The following is a 19,531-nucleotide window of genomic DNA, read 5'->3' as shown; positions in this document are numbered from 1 at the left end:
GAGTGTTTTCTAAATCTGAGACTCTGTTCTCTTCCCTAATTCATTTCATATGTAGCCATGTTTACATTCCCTTCATAAGTGATATCTTATGTCAGAATGCACTATGGCTCTTGTCATAATAATGCTCCATGACCCCTGTCATCACAATGCTCCACGCCCTGGTTATCACAATGCTCCATGTCCCTTGTCATCACAATTCTCCACGTCCTTGATATCACAGTGCTACATGACACTTCTCATCACAACGTTTCATGCTCTTGTCATCACAATTCTCCATGCACTTGACATTGCAATGCTCCATGCACTTGTCATCACAATGCTCCATGCACTTGTCATCACAATGCTCCATGAACCCTGTCATCACAATGCTCCCTGAAACCTGTCATCACAATGCTTCATGCCCCTTGTCATTACAGTGCTCCATGATGCTCGACATCACAATTACCCAAGGTCTTCTCATCACAATGCTCCAAGGTTTTGCCATCACCATGCTCCATGCCTTGTCATCTCAAAGCTCAATGTCCCTTGTCCTCAAAATTCTCCATGTCCTTGTCATTACAATGCTCCACGGCACTTCACATAACAATGTTATATGCTCTTGTCATCACAATACTCCATGCACTTGTCACAGCATTGCTCCATGACCCCTGTCATAGGAAGCTCCAAGCGATTGTCATCACAATGTTTCATGACCTGGACATTAAAATTATCAATGGCCCTTGATATCACAATTCTCCATGCCCTTGTCATCACAATGCTCCTTTACTTTGTCACAACAATCCTCCATGACACTTGGCATCACAATGCTCCATGATATTGTCATCAAACTGGAACATGACATATTTCATCACAATGCTCCCTGACAACTTTCTTCACCATAATCTACGACCTTGTTATCACAGTGCACCATGCCCTTGTCATCACAATGTGCCATGTCCACTCTTATCACAATAATCCATGAAACTTGTCAGACTAATGCTCCATGCCACTTTTCATCTCAATGCTCCATGAACGCTGTCATCACAATGCACCATGCCCATCATCATAATGCTTCATGCTATTGTCATCACAATTAAATCAAAATGCTCCATGACCTCTGTCAACACAATGCTCCAAACCCTTGTGATCACAATGTTCCATAACACTTGTCATCACAATGCCCCATGACGCTGGTCAGCACAATTATCCATGGTCTTCTCATCACAGTGCACCATGACTTTTGTCATCACAATGCTCAATACACTTGTCATCACAATGCTCTCTGACTATTGCCGTCAGTATGCACATTGAAATCTTTCATGACAAGGCTCCATGCCTTTTTCATCACAATGATCCATGACCATTTCATCACAATGCTCCAAGGTCCCTGTAATCACAATGCTCCATGCCCTTGTCATCACAAAACTCCATGACGCATGTCATCAGAATGCTCCATGGCGTTCTCATCACAATTCTCTATGCCCTAGTCATAACAATGCTCCAAGACCCCTGTAATCACAATGCTCCATGCCCCTTTTCATCAGAATGCTCCATGAGACTTGCCATCACAAGTCTCCATGGTCTTCTCATCACAATGATCCAGGACCTTGACATCACAATGATCCATTCCCTTGTCATCACAATGCTCCATGACCCCTGTCATCACAATAATCCATGAACATTTTCAGCCCAATGCTCCACGACCTTCTCATCACAATGCTCCATTGCCAATATCATCACAATGCTCCATGACCACTGTCATCACAACACTCCATGACACCTGACAACACAATGATCCATTACTCTTGTCATCACAATGCCCCATTCCCTTGTCGTCACAATGCTACATGACACCTGTCATCACAACTCTCCATGAACATTTTCAGCCCAGTGCTCCATGACCCTTGTCATCAAAATGATCCATGCCCTTGTCATCCCAATGCTCCATGACCCCTGTATTCACAATGCTCCTTACGCTTGTCATCACAGTGCTCCATGACACCTGTCATCACAATGCTCCATGCCTTTGTCAGCAAAATGCTACATGACCTTGTCATTATAATTCTCTATGCGCTTGTCATCACAATACTCCATTTCCATTGTCATCACAATCCTCCATGAACCTTGGGATCACATTGCTTCATGCCCTTGTCATCACAATGCTCCATGCTCCTTGAAATCAAAATGATCCATGACCTCTGTCATCACAATGCTCCAAACCCTTGTGATCACAATGTTCCATAACACTTGTCATCACAATGCCCCAGGATGCTCGTCATCAAAATTATCCATGGTCTTCTCATCACAATGCTCCATGACCTTCGTCATCAAAATGCTCAATACTTTTGTCATCAACATGCTCCCTGACACTTGTTGTCTGTATGCTCCTTGAACCCTGTCATGACAAGGCTCCATGCCTTTTTCATCACAATGATCCATGCCCTTTTCATCACAATGCTCCAAGTCCCATGTAATCACAATGGTCCATGCCATTGTCATCACAAAGCTCAATGACGCATGCCATCAGAATGCTCCTTGGTCTATTCTTCACAATGCTCCCTGCCCTTATCTTCACAATGTTCCAAGACCCCTGTAATCACAATGCTCCATTCCGCTTTTAATCAGTATGCTCCATGAGACTTGTCATCACAAGGCTCCATGGTTTTGTCATCACAATGCTCCAGGACCTTGTCATCACAATGCTTCACGAACTTGTTATCAAAATTTTCAATGGCCTTTGTAATCATAATGCTCCAAACGCTAATCATCACAATGATCCATTATATTTGTCATCACAATCCTCCAATACATTTGGTATCACAAAGCTCCATGCCATTGTCATCGCCATGGACCATGACATATGTCATCACAATGCTCCCTGAAACCTGTCTTCACAATACTCCATGACCTTATCATCACAATGCTCCATGCCCTTGTCATCACAATGCACCATGCCCACTCTCATCACAATAATCTATGAAACTTGTCAGACCAATGCTCCATGCCACTCTCATCACAATTCTCCATGCCCTTGTCATCACAATGCTCCATGACACCTGTCATCACAATGCTCCGTGACTCCAGTCATCACAATGCTTCATAACGTTTGTCATCACAATGGTCCATGCCCGCGTCATCACAAGGCTCTGTGACCTTTGTAACCACAATGCTCCATGAACTTTTCATCACAATTCTCTGAGAAACTTGTCATCACAATGCTCCATGTCTTTGTCAGAACAGTGCTCCATGAACATTGTCATCACAATGTGCCACGCGCATTTCATCACAACGTTCCAAACTTTGTCATTGCAATGCTCCATAAACCTTGTAATCACAATGGTCCATGCACTTCTCATCAAAATGCTATCTCACCAGAGATATCACAATGTTCCATCATTAGTCATCACAATACACCCTCATCCTTGTAATCACAATGTTCCATGACACTGTCATCACAATGCTACATCCCCTTATCATCACAGTGTTCCATGACCCCTGCCATCACAATGTTCCATAAGCCCTGTCATCAAAATGCTCCATGACCCTTTCCATCCCAAAGCTCCAAGACCCCTGCCATCACAATGTTCTATAACACCTGCCATCAAAATGTTCCATTACACTTTTTATCAAATTGCTGCATGACCCGGTCATCAAAATGCTCCCTGCCCTTCTCATCAAAATGCTCCATGACTTGTCATCACAAAGCTCCAAGACCCTTGGCATCACAATGCTCCATGTCATTGTCATCACAATGCTCCCTGAACCCTCTCATCACATTGCTCCATGCCCTTGTAATCACAAAGCTCCATGACACTTGTCATCACAATGCTCGATGCCCTTCTAATCACAATGCTCCATGCCCTTGTCATTACAGTCCTGCATGACCCATGTATCACAGTGTTCTGTGCCCTTGTCATCACAATGCTCCATGCCCACTCTCATCACAATAATCCATGAAACATTTCAGACCAAAGTTCCATACCCTTCTCATCACAATGCTCCATTACCCCTGTCATAACAATGCACAATGACACCTGCCATCACAATGATCCACGGCCTAGTCATCAAAAGGTTCCATGATAATTCTCATCACAATGCTCAAGACCCCTGATATCACAATGCTCCATGCCCTGGTCATCACAAAGCTCCATGACGCACGTCATCAGAATGTTCCATGGCCTTCTCATCACAATGCTCCTTGCCCTTGTCATCACAATGCTCCAAGACCCTTGTCATCACAATGCTCCATGCCGCTTTTCATCTCAATGCTCCATGAACCCTGTCATCACAATGCACCATGCCCATCATCATAATGCTTCAGGCTATTGTCATCACAATGAAATCAATATTCTGCATGACCTCTGTCATCATAATGCTCCAAACCATTGTGATCACAATGTTGCATAACACGTATCATCACAACACCCCATGACGCTCATCATCACAATTATCCATGGTCTTCTCATCACAATGCTCCATGATCTTTGTCATCACAATGCTCAATACACTTGTCATCACAATGCTCCCTGACCCTTGTCGTCAGTATGCTCCTTGAACCCTGTCATGACAAGTTTCCATGCATTTCTCATCACAATGATCCATGACCATTTCATCACAATGCTCCAAGTTCCCTGTAATCACAATGCTCCATGCCGTTGTCATCACAAAACTCCATGACGCATGTCATCAGAATGCTCCATGGCCTTCTCATCACAATTCTCTATGCCCTAGTCATAACAATGCTCCAAGACCCCTGTAATCACAATGCTCCATGCCCCTTTTCATCAGAATGCTCCATGAGACTTGCCATCACAAGTCTCCATGGTCTTCTCATCACAATGATCCAGGACCTTGACATCACAATGATCCATTCCCTTGTCATCACAATGCTCCATGACCCCTGTCATCACAATAATCCATGAACATTTTCAGCCCAATGCTCCACGACCTTCTCATCACAATGCTCCATTGCCAATATCATCACAATGCTCCATGACCACTGTCATCACAACACTCCATGACACCTGACAACACAATGATCCAGGACTCTTGTCATCACAATGCCCCATTCCCTTGTCGTCACAATGCTACATGACACCTGTCATCACAACTCTCCATGAACATTTTCAGCCCAGTGCTCCATGACCCTTGTCATCAAAATGATCCATGCCCTTGTCATCCCAATGCTCCATGACCCCTGTATTCACAATGCTCCTTGACGCTTGTCATCACAGTGCTCCATGACACCTGTCATCACAATGCTCCATGCCTTTGTCAGCAAAATGCTACATGACCTTGTCATTATAATTCTCGATGCGCTTGTCATCACAATACTCCATTTCCATTGTCATCACAATCCTCCATGAACTTTGGGATCACATTGCTTCAAGCCCTTGTCATCACAATGCTCCATGCTCCTTGAAATCAAAATGATCCATGACCTCTGTCATCACAATGCTCCAAACCCTTGTGATCACAATGTTCCATAACACTTGTGATCACAACGCTCCATGATGTCTGTCATCACAATACTCCATGCCCTTTTCATCACAATGCTCCATGACGTTTGTCACCACAATTCTCAATACACTTGTCATCACAATGCTCCATGACCTTTGTCACCACAATTCTCAATACACTTGTCATCACAATGCTCCCTGACACTTGTCATCAGAATGCTCCTTGAACACTGTCACGAAAAGGCTCCATGCCTTTTTCATCACAATGCCCCATGCCATTTTCTTCACAATGCTCCATGCCATTGTCATCAAAATACTCCACAAGCTTGTCATCAGAATGCTCCATGACCCTTGTCATCACAATTCTCCATGCACTTGTCAGCACAATGCTCCCTGACCCTTGTCATCACAATGCTCCAAGCCATTGTCATCACAATGCTCCATGCCCTTGTCATCACAGTGTGCCATTCCAACTCTCATCCCAATACTCCATGAAAATTATTAGACCAATGTTCCATGCCCTTGCCATCACAATGCTCCATGCCCTTGTTACCACAATGCTCCATGACCCTGTCATCACAATGCTCCCTGACTCCAGTCATCACAATGCTTCATGACCTTTGTCATCACAATGGTCCATGCCCTCGTCATCAACAGTCTCTGTGACCTTTTTAACCACAATGCTCCATGAAATTTCATCACAATGCTCTTTGACCCTTGTCATCACAATGCTCTATGCCTTTCTCAGCACAATGCTCCATGACCCTTGTCATCACAATGCTCCATGTGCTTGTCAGCACAATGCTCCATGACACATGTCATCACAATGCACCATGCGCTTGTCATCACAGTGCTCCACAACATTGTCATCACAATGCTCCATAAAATTTGTCATCACAATGCTCCATGCACTTCTCATCAAAATGCTCTCTCACCACTGATATCACTATGCTACATCACTATTTGTCACATTACTCCCTCACCCCTGTCATCACAATGTTCCATGACTCCTGTCATCACAATGCTACATGCACTTATCATCACAATGTTCGATGATCCCTGAAATCACAATGTTCCATAACACCTGTCATCAAAATGTTCCATGACGCTTTTCATCAAATTGCTCCATGACCCTGTCATCAGAATGCTCCCTGCCATTCTCATCACAATGCACAACGCACTTGCCATCAAAATGCTCCATGACCTTTGTCATCACAAAGATCCATGACCCTTGGCATCACAATGCTACCTGTCATTGTCATCACCATGCTCCATGAACGATCTCAACACATTGCTCCATGCCCTTGTCTTCACATATCTCCATGACACATGTCATCAGAATGCTCCATGGCCTTCTCATCACAATGCTCTATGCCCTTTCCATCACAATGCTCCATTACCCCTGTCATAACAATGCTCCATGAACACTGCCATCACGATGTTCCATGGCCTTGTCATCACAAGGCTCCTTGACCCTTCTCATCACAGTGCTCCAAGAACACTGTAATCACAATGCTCTATGCCCCTTTTCCTCTCAATGATCCATGAACCCTGTCATCAAAATGCACCATGCCCATCATCATAATGCTTCATGCTATTGTCATAAAAACGAAATCAAAATGTTCCATGACCTCTGTCATAACAATGCTCCCACCCTTGTGATCACAATATTCCATAACACTTGTCATCACAATGCCCCAGGATGCTCGGCATCACAGTTATCCATGGACTTCTCATCACAATGCTCCATGACCTTCGTCATCACAATGCTCAATACACTTGTCATCAACATGCTCCCTGACACTTGTTGTCTGTATGCTCCTTGAACCCTGTCATGACAAGGCTCCATGCCTTTTTCATCACAATGATCCATGCTCTTTTCATCACAATGCTCCAAGTCCAATGTAATCACAATGGTCCATGCCATTGTCACCACAAAGCTCAATGACGCATGCCATCAGAATGCTCCTTGGCCTTCTCCTTACAATGCTCCATGCCCTTGTCTTCACAATGTTCCAAGACCCCTGTAATCACAATGCTCCATTCCCCTTTTAATCAGTATGCTCCATGAGACTTGTCATCACAAGGCTCCATGGTTTTGTCATCACAATGCTCCAGGACCTTGTCATCACAATGCTTCACGACCTTGTCATCAAAATTTTCAATGGCCCTTGTCATCATAATGCTCCAAACCCTAATCATCACAATGCTCCATTATATTTGTCATCACAATCCTCCATTACATTTGGTATCACAAAGCTCCATGCCATTGTCATCGCCATGGACCATGACATATGTCATCACAATGCTCCCTGACACCTGTCTTCACAATACTCCATGACCTTATCATCACAATGCTCCATGCCCTTGTCATCACAATGCACCATGCCCACTCTCATCACAATAATCTATGAAACTAGTCAGACCAATGCTCCATGCCACTGTCATCACAATGCTCCATGCCCTTGTCATCACAATGCTCCATGCCCTTGTCATCACAATGCACCATGCCCACTCTCATCACAATAATCTATGAAACTAGTCAGACCAATGCTCCATGCCACGGTCATCACAATGCTCCATGCCCTTGTCATCACAATGCTCCATGACCCTTGTCATCACAATGCTCCACGCCCCTTTTCATCTCAATGCTCCATGAAACCTGTCATCACAATGCACCATGCCCATTATCATAATGCTTCAGGCTATTGTCATCACAATGAAATCAATATTCTGCATGACCTCTGTCATCATAATGCTCCAAACCCTTGTGATCACAATGTTGCATAACACGTATCATCACAACACCCCATGACGCTCATCATCACAATTATCCATGGTCTTCTCATCACAATGCTCCATCCCATCCTCATCACAATGGGCCATTACATATGTGATCACAATGCTCCCTGACACCTGTCTTCACAATACGGCATGACCTGGTCATCACAATGCTCCATGCCCTTGTCATCACAGTGTGCCATTCCAACGCTCATCGTAATACTCCATGAAAGTTATTAGACAAATGTTCCATGCCCTGGCCATCACAATGCTCCATGCCCTTCTTATCACAATGCTCCATGACCCCTGTCATCACAATGCTCCGTGACTCCAGTCATCACAATGCTTCATGACCTTTGTCATCACAATGGTCCATGCCCTCGTCATCAACAGTCTCTGTGACCTTTTTAACCTCAATGCTCCATGAACTTTTCATCACAATGCTCTTTGACCCTTGTCATCACAATGCTCTCTGCCTTTCTTAGCACAATGCTCCATGACCCTTGTCATCACAATGCTCCAAGACCCTTGTCAGCACAATGCTCCATGACACATGTCATCACAATGCACCATGCGCTTGTCATCACAGTGCTCCACAACATTGTCATCACAATGCTCCATAAAATTTGTCATCACAATGCTCCATGCACTTCTCATCAAAATGCTCTCTCACCACTGATATCACAATGCTACATCACTATTTGTCACATTACTCCCTCACCCCTGTCATCACAATGTTCCTTGACTCCTGTCATCACAATGCTACATGCACTTATCATCACAATGTTCGATGATCCCTGAAATCACAATGTTCCATAACACCTGTCATCAAAATGTTCCATGATGCTTTTCATCAAATTGCTCCATGACCCTGTCATCAGAATGCTCCCTGCCCTTCTCATCACAATGCACAACGCCATTGCCATCAAAATGCTCCATGACCATTGTCATCACAAAGATCCGTGACCCTTGGCATCACAATGCTCCATGTCATTGTCATCACCATGCTCCATGAACGCTCTCATCACATTGCTCCATGCCCTTGTCTTCACATAGCTCCAGGACACATGTCATCAGAATGCTCCATGGCCTTCTCATCACAATGCTCCATGCCCTTGCCATCACAATGCTCCATTACACCTGTCATAACAATGCTCCATGACCCCTGCCATCACGATGTTGCATGGCCTTGTCATCACAAGGCTCCATGACCCTTCTCATCACAATGCTCCAAGAACACTGAAATGACAATCCTCTATGCCCCTTTTCATCTCAAAGATCCATGAACCCTGTCATCACAATGCACCATGCCCATCATCATAATGCTTCATGCTATTGTCATAACAACGAAATCAAAATGTTCCATGACCTCTGTCATAACAATGCTCCAAAACCTTGTGATCACAATATTCCATAACACTTGTCATCACAATGCCCCAGGATGCTCGTCATCACAGTTATCCATGGTCTTCTCATCACAATGCTCCATGACCTTCGTCATCACAATGCTCAATACACTTGTCATCAACATGCTCCCTGACACTTGTTGTCTGTATGCTCCTTGAACCCTGTCATGACAAGGCTCCATGCCTTTTTCATCACAATGATCCATGCCCTTTTCATCACAGTGCTCCAAGTCCCATGTAATCACAATGGTCCATGCCATTGTCATCACAAAGCTCAATGACGCATGCCATCAGAATGCTCCTTGGTCTTCTCCTCACAATGCTCCATGCCCTTGTCTTCACAATGTTCCAAGACCCCTGTAATCACAGTGCTCCATTCCCCTTTTCATCAGTATGCACCATGAGACTTGTCATCACAAGACTCCATGGTTTTGTCATCACAATGCTCCAGGACATTGTCATCACAATGCTTCACGACCTTGTCAACAAAATTTTCAATGGCCCTTGTCATCATAATGCTCCAAACCCTAATCATCACAATGCTTCATTATATTTGTCATCACAATCCTCCATTACATTTGGTATCACAAAACTCCATGCCATTGTCATCGCCATGGACCATGACATATGTCATCACAATGCTCCCTGACACCTGTCTTCACAATACTCCATGACCTTATCATCACAATGCTCCATGCCCTTGTCATCACAATGCACCATGCCCACTCTCATCACAATAATCTATGAAACTTGTCAGACCAATGCTCCATGCAACTGTCATCACAATGCTCCATGCCCTTGTCATCACAATGCTCCATGACCCCTGTCATCACAATGCTCCGTGACTCCAGTCATCACAATGCTTCATAACGTTTGTCATCACAATGGTCCATGCCCGCGTAATCACAAGGCTCTGTGACCTTTGTAACCACAATGCTCCATGAACTTTTCATCACAATTCTCTGAGAAACTTGTCATCACAATGCTCCATGTCTTTGTCACAACAATGCTCCCTGACCATTGTCATCACAATGTGCCACGCGCATTTCATCACAACGTTCCAAACCTTGTCATTGCAATGCTCCATAAACCTTGTAATCACAATGGTCCATGCACTTCTCATCAAAATGCTCTCTCACCAGAGATATCAAAATGTTCCATCACTAGTCATCACAATACACCCTCATCCTTGTAATCACAATGTTCCATGACACTGTCATCACAATGCTACATCCCCTTATCATCACAATGTTCCATGACCCCTGCCATCACAATGTTCCATAAGCCCTGTCATCAAAATGCTCCATGACCCTTTCCATTCCAAAGCTCCAAGACCCCTGCCATCACAATGTTCTATAACACCTGCCATCAAAATGTTCCATTACACTTTTTATCAAATTGCTGCATGACACGGTCGTCAAAATGCTCCCGGCCCTTCTCATCAAAATGCTCGATGACTTGTCATCACAAAGCTCAAAGACCCTTGGCATCACAATGCTCCCTGTCATTGTCATCACAATGCTCCATGAACCCTCTCACCACATTGCTCCATGCCCTTGTCATCACACAGCTCCATGACACTTGTCATCACAATGCTCGATGCCCTTCTCATCACAATGCTCCATGCCCTTGTCATTACAGTCCTGTATGACCCATGTATCACAGTGTACCGAGCCCTTGTCATCACAATGCTCCATGCCCACTCTCATCACAATAATCCATGAAACATTTCAGACCAAAGTTCCATACCCTTCTCATCACAATGCTCCTTTAACCCTGTCATAACAATGCACCATGACACCTGCCATCACAATGATCCACGGCCTAGTCATCACAAGGTTCCATGATAATTCTCATCACAATTCTCAAGACCCCTGATATCACAATGCTCCATGCCCTTGTCATCACAATGCTCCAAGACTCTTGTCATCACAATGCTCCATGCCCCATTTCATCTCAATGCTCCATGAAGTCTGTCTTCACAATGCTCCAAGACCCTTGTAATCACAATGCTCCATCCCAATTTTCATCTCAATGCTCCATGAACCCTGTCATCACAATGCACCATGCCCATCATCATAATGCTTCAGGCTATTGTCATCACAATGAAATCAATATTCTGCATGACCTCTGTCATCATAATGCTCCAAACCCTTGTGATCACAATGTTGCATAACACGTATCATCACAACACCCCATGACGCTCATCATCACAATTATCCATGGTCTTCTCATCACAATGCTCCATGATCTTTGTCATCACAATGCTCAATACACTTGTCATCACAATGCTCCCTGACCCTTGTCGTCAGTATGCTCCTTGAACCCTGTCATGACAAGTTTCCATGCATTTTTCATCACAATGATCCATGACCATTTCATCACAATGCTCCAAGGTCCCTGTAATCACAATGCTCCATGCCCTTGTCATCACAAAACTCCATGACGCAAGTCATCAGAATGCTCCTTGGCCTTCTCATCACAGTGCTCTATGCCCTAGTCATAACAATGCTCCAAGACCCCTGTAATCACAATGCTCCATGCCCGTTTTCATCAGAATGCTCCAGGAGACTTGCCATCACAAGTCTCCATGGTCTTTTCATCACAATGTTCCAGTACGTTGACATCACCATGATCCATTCACTTGTCATCACAATGCTCCATGACCCCTGTCATCACAATAATCCATGAATATTTTCGGCCCAATGCTCCACGACCTTCTCATCACAATGCTCCATTGCCAATATCATCACAATGCTCCATGACCAATGTCATCACAAAACTCCATGACACCTGACAACACAATGATCCAGGACTCTTGTCATCACAATGCTCCATTCCCTTGTCGTCACAATTCTACGTGACACCTGTCATCACAACTCTCCATGAACATTTTCAGCCCAGTGCTCCAAGACCCTTGTCATCAAAATGGTCCATGTCCTTGTTATCCCAATGCTCCATGACCCCTGTATTCACAATGCTCCGTGACGCTTGTCATCACAGTGCTCCATGACACCTGTCATCACAATGCTCCATGCCTTTGTCAGCAAAATGCTACATGACCTTGTCATTACAATGCTCTATGCGCTTGTCATCACAATACTCCATTACCATTGTCATCACAATCCTCCATGAACCTTAGGATCACATTGATTCATGCCCTTGTCATCACAGTGCTCCATGCTCCTTGAAATCAAAATGATCCATGACCTCTGTCATCACAATGTTCCAATCCCTTGTGATCACAATATTCCAAAGCACTTGTCCTCACAACGCTCCATGATGCCTGTCATCACAATACTCCATGCCCTTTTCATCACAATGCTCCATGAACTTTGTCATCACAATTCTCAATAAACTTGTCCTCACAATGCTCCCTGACACTTGTCGTCATAATGCTCCTTGAAACCTGGCACGAAAAGGCTCCATGCCTTTTTCATCACAAAGCCCCATGCCGTTTTCATCCCAATGCTCCATGCCATTGTCATCAAAATACTCCACAAGCTTGTCATCAGAATGCTCCCTGACCCTTGTCATCACAATGCTCCAAGCCATTGTCATCACAATGCTCCATTACCTTTTTCATCAGAATCCCTCATGACACTTGGCATCACAATGCTCCCTGACACGTCTCTTCACAATACTGCATGACCTGGTCATCACAAAGTTCCATGCCCTTGTCATCACAATGCGCCATTGCAACTCTCATCACAATAATCCATGAAACTTATTAGACCAATGCTGCATGCCCATGTCATCACAATGCTCCATGCACTTGTTATCACAATGTTCCAAGACCCCTGTAATCAGAATGCTCCATGCCCCTTTTCATCAGTATGCTCCATGAGACTTGTCATCACAAGGCTCCATGGTTTTCTCATCACAATGCTCCAGGACCTTGTCATCACAATTCTCCATGCACTTGTCAGCACAGTGCTCCCTGACCCTTGTCATCACAATGCTCCAAGCCATTGTCATCACAATGCTCCATGACCTTCGTCATCACAATGCTCAATACACTTGTCATCAACATGCTCCCTGACACTTGTTGTCTGTATGCTCCTTGAACCCTGTCATGACAAGGCTCCATGCCTTTTTCATCACAATGATCCATGCCCTTTTCATCACAATGCTCCAAGTCCCATGTAATCACAATGGTCCATGCCATTGTCATCACAAAGCACAATGACGCATGCCATCAGAATGCTCCTTGGTCTTCTCCTCACAATGCTTCATGCCCTTGTCTTCACAATGTTCCAAGACCCCTGTAATCACAATACTCCATTCCCCTTTTCATCAGTATACTCCATGAGACTTGTCATCACAAGACTCCATGGTTTTGTCATCACAATGCTCCAGGACCTTGTCATCACAATGCTTCACGACCTTGTCATCAAAATTTTCAATGGCCCTTGTCATCATAATGTTTCAAGCCCTAATCATCACAATGCTCCATTATATTTGTCATCACAATCCTCCATTACATTTGGTATCACAAAGCTCCCTGCCATTGTCATCGCCATGGACCATGACATATGTCATCACAATACTCCCTGACACCTGTCTTCACAATACTCCATGACCTTATCATCACAATGCTCCATGCCCTTGTCATCACAATGCACCATGCCCACTCTCATCACAATAATCTATGAAACTTGTCAGACCAATGCTCCATGCCACTGTCATCACAATGCTCCATGCCCTTTTCATCACAATGCTCCATGACACCTGTCATCACAATGCTCCGTGACTCCAGTCATCACAATGCTTCATAACGTTTGTCATCACAATGGTCCATGCCCACGTAATCACAAGGCTCTGTGACCGTTGTAACCACAATGCTCCATGAACTTTTCATCACAATTCTCTGAGAAACTTGTCATCACAATGCTCCATGTCTTTGTCTGAACAATGCTCCATGACCATTGTCATCACAATGTGCCACGTGCATTTCATCACAACGTTCCAAACCTTGTCATTGCAATGCTCCATAAACCTTGTAATCACAATGGTCCATGCACTTCTCATCAAAATGCTCTCTCACCAGAGATATCACAATGTTCCATCACTAGTCATCACAATACACCCTCATCCTTGTAATCACAATGTTCCATGACACTGTCATCACAATGCTACATCCCCTTATCATCACAATGTTCCATGACCCCTGCCATCACAATGTTCCATAAGCCCTGTCATCAAAATGCTCCATGACCCTTTCCATTCCAAAGCTCCAAGACCCCTGCCATCACAATGTTCTATAACCCCTGCCATCAAAATGTTCCATTACACTTTTTATCAAATTGCTGCATGACCCGGTCATCAAAATGCTCCCTGCCCTTCTCATCAAAATGCTCGATGACTTGTCATCACAAAGCTCCAATACACTTGGCATCACAATGCTCCCTGTCATTGTCATCACAATGCTCCATGAGCCCTCTCACCACATTGCTCCATGCCCTTGTCATCACACAGCTCCATGACACTTGTCATCACAATGCTCGATGCCCTTCTCATCACAATGCTCCATGCCCTTGTCATTACAGTCCTGCATGACCCATGTATCACAGTGTTCCGTGCCCTTCTCATCACAATGCTCCATGCCCACTCTCATCACAATAATCCATGAAACATTTCAGACCAAAGTTCCATACCCTTCTCATCACAATGCTCCATTAACCCTGTCATAACAATGCACCATGACACCTGCCATCACAATGATCCACGGCCTAGTCATCACAGGGTTCCATGATAATTCTCATCACAATGCTCAAGACCCCTGATATCATAATGCTCCATGCCCTTGTCATCACAAATCTCCATGACGCATGTCATCAGAATGTTCCATGGCCTTCTCATCACAATGCTCCATGCCCTTGTCATCACAATGCTCCAAGACCTTTGTCATCACAATGCTCCATGCCCAATTTCATCTCAATGCTCCATGAAGTCTGTTATCACAATGCTCCAAGACCCTTGTAATCACAATGCTCCATGCCACTTTTCATCTCAATGCTCCATGAACCCTGTCATCACAATGCACCATGCCCATCATCATAATGCTTCAGGCTATTGTCATCACAATGAAATCAATATTCTGCATGACCTCTGTCATCATAATGCTCCAAACCCTTGTGATCACAATGTTGCATAACACGTATCATCACAACACCCCATGACGATCATCATCACAATTTTCCATGGTCTTCTCATCACAGTGCTCCATGATCTTTGTCATCACAATGCTCAATACACTTGTCATCACAATGCTCCCTGAACCTTGTTGTCAGTATGCTCCTTGAACCCTGTCATGACAAGTTTCCATGCATTTTTCATCACAATGATCCATGACCATTTCATCAGAATGCTCCAAGGTCCCTGTAATCACAATGCTCGATGCCCTTGTCATCACAAATCTCCATGACCACTCTCATCACAACACTCCATGACACCTGACAACACAATAATCCGGGACCCTTGTCATCACAATGCTCCAAGACCCCTGTCATCACAATACTCCATGAACATTTTCAGCCCAATGCTCCATGACCTACTCATCACAATGCTCCATGCCCTTGTCATCACAATGCACCATATCCACTGTCATCACAATAATCTATGAAACTTGTCAGACCAGTGCTCAATGTCCCTGTCAACACAATGCTCCAAGACCCATGTAATCACAATGCTCCATGCCCTTGTCATCACAAAGCTCCATGACGCATGTCATCAGAATGTTCCATTGCCTTCTCACAATGCTCCATGCCCTTGTCATCACAGTGCTCCAAGACCCCCGTAATCACAATGCTCCATGCCCCTTTTCATCAGAATGCTCCATTAGACTAGTCATCACAAGTCTCCATGCTTAACTCATCACAGTGCTCCAAGACCTTGTCATCACCATGCTCCATTTCCTTGTCATCACAATGCTCCATGACCCCTGTCATCACAATACTCCATGAACATATTCAGCCCAGTGCTCCATGACATTCTCATCACAATGCTCCATGACAAATATCATCACAATGCTCCATGACCACAGTCATCACAACACCCCATGACACCTGACAACACAGTGATCTGAGACCCTTGTCATCGTAATGCTCCAAGACCCCTGTAATCACAGTGCTCCATGACCCCTGTCATCAAAATACTTCATGAACATTTTCAGCCCAATGCTCCATGACCCTTGTCATCAAAATGGTCCATGTCCTTGTTATCCCAATGCTCCATGACCCCTGTATTCACAATTCTCCGTGACGCTTGTCATCACAGTGCTCCATGACACCTGTCATCAAAATGCTCCATGCCTTTGTCAGCAAAATGCTACATGACCTTGTCATTACAATGCTCTATGCGCTTGTCATCACAATACTCCATTACCATTGTCATCACAATCCTCCATGAACCTTGGGATCACATTGATTCATGCCCTTGTCATCACAGTGCTCCATGCTCCTTGAAATCAAAATGATCCATGACCTCTGTCATCACAATGTTCCAATCCCTTGTGATCACAATGTTCCAAAGCACTTGTCCTCACAACGCTCCATGATGCCTGTCATCACAATACTCCATGCCCTTTTCATCACAATGCTCCATGAACTTTGTCATCACAATTCTCAATAAACTTGTCCTCACAATGCTCCCTGACACTTGTCGTCATAATGCTCCTTGAAACCTGGCACGAAAAGGCTCCATGCCTTTTTCATCTCAAAGCCCCATGCCGTTTTCATCCCAATGCTCCATGCCATTGTCATCAAAATACTCCACAAGCTTGTCATCAGAATGCTCCCTGACCCTTGTCATCACAATGCTCCAAGCCATTGTCATCACAATGCTCCATTACCTTTTTCATCAGAATCCCTCATGACACTTGGCATCACAATGCTCCATGCCATTGTCATCACAATGGGCCATTACATATGTCATCACAATGCTCCCTGACACCTCTCTTCACAATACTGCATGACCTGGTCATCACAAAGTTCCATGCCCTTTTCATCACAATGCACCATGCCCACTCTCATCACAATAATCTATGAAACTTGTCAGACCAATGCTCCATGCCACTGTCATCACAATGCTCCATGCACTTGTTATCACAATGTTCCAAGACCCCTGTAATCAGAATGCTCCATGCCCCTTTTCATCAGTATGCTCCATGAGACTTGTCATCACAAGGCTCCATGGTTTTCTCATCACAGTGCTCCAGGACCTTGTCATCACAATTCTTCACGACATTGTCATGAAAATTCTCAATGGCCCTTGTCATCATAATGCTCCAAGCCCTAGTCATCACAATGCTCCATTATATTTGTCATCACAATCCTCCATTACATTTGGCATCACAATGCTCCCTGCCATTGTCATCGCAATGGACCATGACATATGTCATCACAATGCTCCCTGACACCTGTCTTCACAATACTCCAGGCCCTTGTCATCACAATGATCCATGCCCTTGTCATCACAATGCACCATGTCCTCTGTCATCACAATAATCTCTGAAACTAGTCAGACCAAAGCTCCATGCCCCTGTCATCACAATGTTCCATGCCCTTTTCATCACAATGCTCCATGACCCCTGTCATCACAATGCTCCGTGACTCCAGTCATCACAATGCTTCATAACGTTTGTCATCACAACGGTCCATGTCTGCATCATCACAAGGCTCTGTGACTTTTTAAACAAAATGTCCTTGAACTTTTCATCACAATGCTCTGTGACCTTTGTCATCACTATACTCCATGTCTTTGTCAGAACAATGCTCCATAACCCTTGTCATCACAATGTGCCATGCGCTTTTCATCACAATGATCCAAAAACTTGTCATCGCTATGCTCCATAAACCTTGTAATGACAATGCTCCATGCACTTCTCATCCAAATGCTCTCTCACATGAGATATCACAATGTTCCATCACTAGTCATCACAATCCTCCCTCACCCCTGTTATCACAATATTCCATGACCCCTGTCATCACAATGCTACATCCCCTTATCAGCACAATGTTCCATGACCCCTGACATCACAATGTTCCATAACCCCTGTCATCAAAATGCTCTATGACCCTTTTCATCCCAAAGCTCCATGACCCCTGGCATCACAATGTTCTATAACCCCTGTCATCAAAAGGTTCCATTACACTTTTCATCAAATTGCTGCATGACCCTGTCATCAAAATGCTCCATGACCTTTGTCATCACAAAGCTCCTTGACCTTTGGCATCACAATGCTACATGTCATTGTCATCACAATGCTCCATGAACCCTCTCATCACAATAATCCATGAAACATTTCAGACCAAAGTTCCATACCCTTCTCATCACAATGCTCCATTAACCCTGTCATAAGAATGCACCATGACACCTGCCATCACAATGATCCACGGCCTAGTCATCACAAGGTTCCATGATAATTCTCATCACAATGCTCAAGACCCCTGATATCATAATGCTCCATGCCCTTGTCATCACAAAGCTCCATGACGCATGTCATCAGAATGTTCCATGGCCTTCTCATCACAATGCTCCATGCCCTTGTCATCACAATGCTCCAAGACCTTTGTCATCACAATGCTCCATGCCCCATTTAATCTCAATGCTCCAGGAAGTCTGTTATCACAATGCTCCAAGACCCTTGTAATCACAATGCTCCATGCCCCTTTTCATCTCAATGCTCCATGAACCCTGTCATCACAATGCACCATGCCCATCATCATAATGCTTCAGGCTATTGTCATCACAATGAAATCAATATTCTGCATGACCTCTGTCATCATAATGCTCCAAACCCTTGTGATCACAATGTTGCATAACACGTATCATCACAACACCCCATGACGCTCATCATCACAATTATCCATGGTCTTCTCATCACAATGCTCCATGATCTTTGTC

The sequence above is a fragment of the Mesoplodon densirostris genome, unplaced genomic scaffold (genome assembly GCF_025265405.1).
Source record: "Mesoplodon densirostris isolate mMesDen1 unplaced genomic scaffold, mMesDen1 primary haplotype scaffold_35, whole genome shotgun sequence".
Lineage (NCBI taxonomy): Eukaryota > Metazoa > Chordata > Mammalia > Artiodactyla > Ziphiidae > Mesoplodon > Mesoplodon densirostris.
The sequence above is the reverse complement of the archived record's forward strand: the minus strand, read 5'-3'. Positions refer to the sequence as shown.